The sequence below is a fragment of the Bison bison genome, unplaced genomic scaffold, assembly GCF_000754665.1.
Source record: "Bison bison bison isolate TAMUID 2011002044 unplaced genomic scaffold, Bison_UMD1.0 scf7180017864254, whole genome shotgun sequence".
Taxonomy (NCBI): domain Eukaryota; kingdom Metazoa; phylum Chordata; class Mammalia; order Artiodactyla; family Bovidae; genus Bison; species Bison bison.
The window spans coordinates 7,161,765-7,165,536 of record NW_011494826.1 but is presented as its reverse complement, the minus strand read 5'-3'; positions in this window follow the sequence as shown (position 1 = coordinate 7,165,536).

Sequence of the window (3,772 nt, the reverse complement as noted above, 5' to 3'; positions counted from 1 at the left end):
CCTGGGATTTCTTTGGAAGGAATGATGCTAAAGCTGAAACTCCAGTACTTTGGCCATCTCATGCGAAGAGTTGACTCATTGGAAAAGACTCTGATGCTGGGAGGGATTGGGGGCAGGAGGAGAAGGGGACGACAGAGGATGAGATGGCTGGATGGCATCACTGACTCGATGGACGTGAGTCTGGGTGAACTCCAGGAGTTGATGATGGACAGCGAGGCCTGGCGTGCTGTGATTCATGGGGTCGCAGAGAGTCGGACACGACTGAGTGACTGAACTGAACTGAACTGTGCTTTTGCTGCTATGGCCTGGGTTGAATCCTTGGCCGGGGAGCTGAGGTCCTACAAGCTGCTCACAGCATGGCCAAACAAAACAAAACAACCAAAAGAATGGGTCTGCAGTAGATTGGAAAAAACCTGGTCCTTCATCACAGGTAGTTTGAGCAGCACTGGTCTAAAGAGCTACTATTCTAGTCTTAGCATTTAAAATTCTCAAACAAATTCTCCTAATGAAACTACTGGTTTGCCTTTGGATACCATTCTGTTTTCTGAATCAAAGTGTTATGAGTGGGGCTTTTCAATTTAAATTTTAAGAAAAGTTAAATTACCTTTTTAAAAGATTATCTTTTGGGCTATCTGTAGTATGTCAACAAATGCTTGCTGGCTTACAGAACATTTGAAAGAATGTTCATAAACTCTCAACTATGATGAAAATAGAATGTGTCTGAATCAAGACTGTAGTAGGGAAGAACATCTGACTCCATTTTTGATCTGTTTTTCTTTAACCTTTGTATCCTATTGCTTTTACAAGTTAAGAATGTTGCCTATAGCCTGAAGTATTCAGGATAGCCCATTCTCAAGGCTCTGACCTTTAAAGATGTAACACTTTTCCATTCAGTTGCAGATCAGAGAATAACATTTGTCTTGTTGGAGGTTTACAAGAATATCATGATCTGACCTATGTGGACAGCAGAGAGAACAAAGGATTCTGACCCCAAGAAGTTTGCAACAACCAACCACATTCTGTCCCTTTTTAGTATAAAAGCTAGAATTCTAACCCAGGAAAGATGGTTCTTTGGGACACCAGTCCATCATCTTGTCAGTCTGCTGGCTTTCCAAATAAAGTTGCTATTCTTTGCCCCAACAACTCATCTCGATTTATTGGCCTATCATGTGATGAACAGTTCTGGACGATGCAGCGAGGTTGGCCTCGGTAAAAAGAGCTTTATTCGAGAGGTTTTGTACAATTTAAGCTAGAAGCCCTAGAGGTAGCAGACAAAGCAGAATATAGTCATATGTTCATCTGCATTCTGCTTGGTTTAGCTTTGCCATTAGATGTTTTGGTTTTCTTTCTTTTCTCTGTGAATTTCACTATAACAAATACTTGGAGCATTGACAGCCAAATTTTCTCCATTATGTCACATTCCTCGGTGGGTTACCACTGTCATGTTCATCCTTTTTTCCCATGTTTCCTCTGATATATTCATGTTGATGATATAAAGAGTTCCCTGAACCTTGCTTCTTTGTGGATTCTTTCTTTGATCCTTGTGTCTAGAAACATTATTATAATGAGCCTTCTTTGGGCTTTGATGATAAAAGCTTCACTTGGTATGTGTTTCCTCTCTGGAACTTGATTTTTCTAGTTGTAAGATGTGTGTTAAACAGTGTATATAAACCATTGTATGCCATTTCCTTTATTTATTTTTGTAATTCACAAAAGTATAGCCAAGTATTTTTAATGTAACAGCCTTTAACTTTAGGTTTAGATCTCCTTTCTGCTTTTGAAGCTCTTGACTTCATTTTGAAAATCTGGTTCTTATTTCTTGCCTCACTTATTATGATGGATACAAGCATCAGCTCAAGTTCATTTTTGTTGGTTGTCCAATAAGTCAATTGAGGAGCTATGGTGGTTTTTCAAGAACAGTTTGCAGTAAGGCTTTTGACTCTGATTTTAAAATTGTGGTAAGATTGTCCTTGCCCCTCATCTTGATGTTTCCATAACAGTTGCCAATGCAGAAGGATAAAGAAAAGCACATGTAAGACTATCTTTCCATTCATTCAGTGATGTTCACACGTCAGATACTACTCTTGCCCCAGCGTTGCTGGGCTTGCTTCAAAGGTAAAGTGCTCCTGTTTACTGTGGGCAATGTGGGTATATTTATAAATATTCTGTCAGAGCCATTTTTTCCTAAATATATTTCCTTAGAACCATTTTATTTTCTTGATACAATTTTGTCTGTATTTGCCTCTGATCTGGAACTCTGATTTTCAAATGTCTGTTATGAGTGGTTTTTTATTTCCTTTTCTTTCATTTTAAACAGTTCAAGGAAAGACAAATTATATATTCTTCTGTAGGTTTGTCTAGTCAAATGTGATTTTGCCACAGGCTTGTTTGTTTATTTACTCAGTTATTTACCCACAAGGTCAGCGCATGTTTAGAAAGTACTTGTTAGGGGGAAATGCTGTTGTTGTTGTTTATTGCTAAATTGTGTCCAACTCTTTCCAACCCCATGGACTGCAGCACGCCAGGCTTCCCTGTCCTTCACTATCTCCCAGAGTTTGCTCAAATTCATGTCCATTGAGTCAGTGATATTATCTAACCATCGAATCCTCTGTCACCTTCTTCTCCTCCTGCTGTCTATCTTTCCCAGCATTAGGGTCTTTTCCAAAGTGTCGGCTTTTTTCATCAGGTGGCCAAGGTACTGGAGCTTCAGCTTCAGCATCAGTCCTTCCAATAAATATTCAGGGTTCACTTCCTCTAGGATTGACTAAAGGGCAGTGAATACTATTGCGAGGTATCAGAGAAACAGTGGTGAAGACAGACAAAAACTCTGACAAGAAACTTTTGATTTAGTGGGAAAGAGACACATGATACACATATACATACGTAATTAAGATGAAATTCTGATCAAGGTTGTGCAGAATAAGTACAACTGCAATTACCCTAGTTTTGTGATTAGAGATGGGAGGGGGCTGTACAGGCATTCCTTTCTTAGAGAAGTGTTATTTAGACTGAGACTTGAGGCATAAGGGGAGCAGATCAGGTGAGGTGGAATGAAAGACCCTTCTACAATGAACCTACATGCTGGGCAAATCTGATTCTTCTTGCCCCCCCCACCTTTGTAACCCTGGAAGAATTAATTCTTTCAAGTAATACTGAGCACCTAGTATGTGCCGGAGGTAAACACTTGTGTGTGGAAATAATGTATTAAATACCCTTTAATAGGAAAGAGAAATTCATTTATGATTCTGAGATTGGTTTGGCCTCTGGAGTTCATTTCTCCTCTTTTTTATTTCAGCAGTTGATAAGAAAATACTTCAGAGACTTCCCTAGTGGCCCAGTGGTTAAGACTCCACACTTCCAATGCAGAGGGTCCTGGTTTGATCCCTAGTCAGGGATCTAGATCCCACACGTTACAACTAAAGATTTCACATGCCACAGCTGGAAGACATCATGTGCCATAACTAAGACCTGGGGAAGACAAAGAAATACATAAGTAAATTAACTGATAAATAAAAGAAAATATTTAAAGGTAGGAAGGAGAGATCAGGTCAGATCAGTCACTCAGTTGTGTCCGACTCTTTGCGACCCCATGAATCGCAGCACACCAGGCCTCCCTGTCCATCACCAACTCCCGGAGTTCACTCAGACTCACGTCCATTGAGTCGGTGATGCCATCCAGCCATCTCATCCTCTGTCGTCCCCTTCTCCTCCTGCCCCCAATCCCTCCCAGCATGAGAGTCTTTTCCAATGAGTCAACTCTTCGCATGAGGTG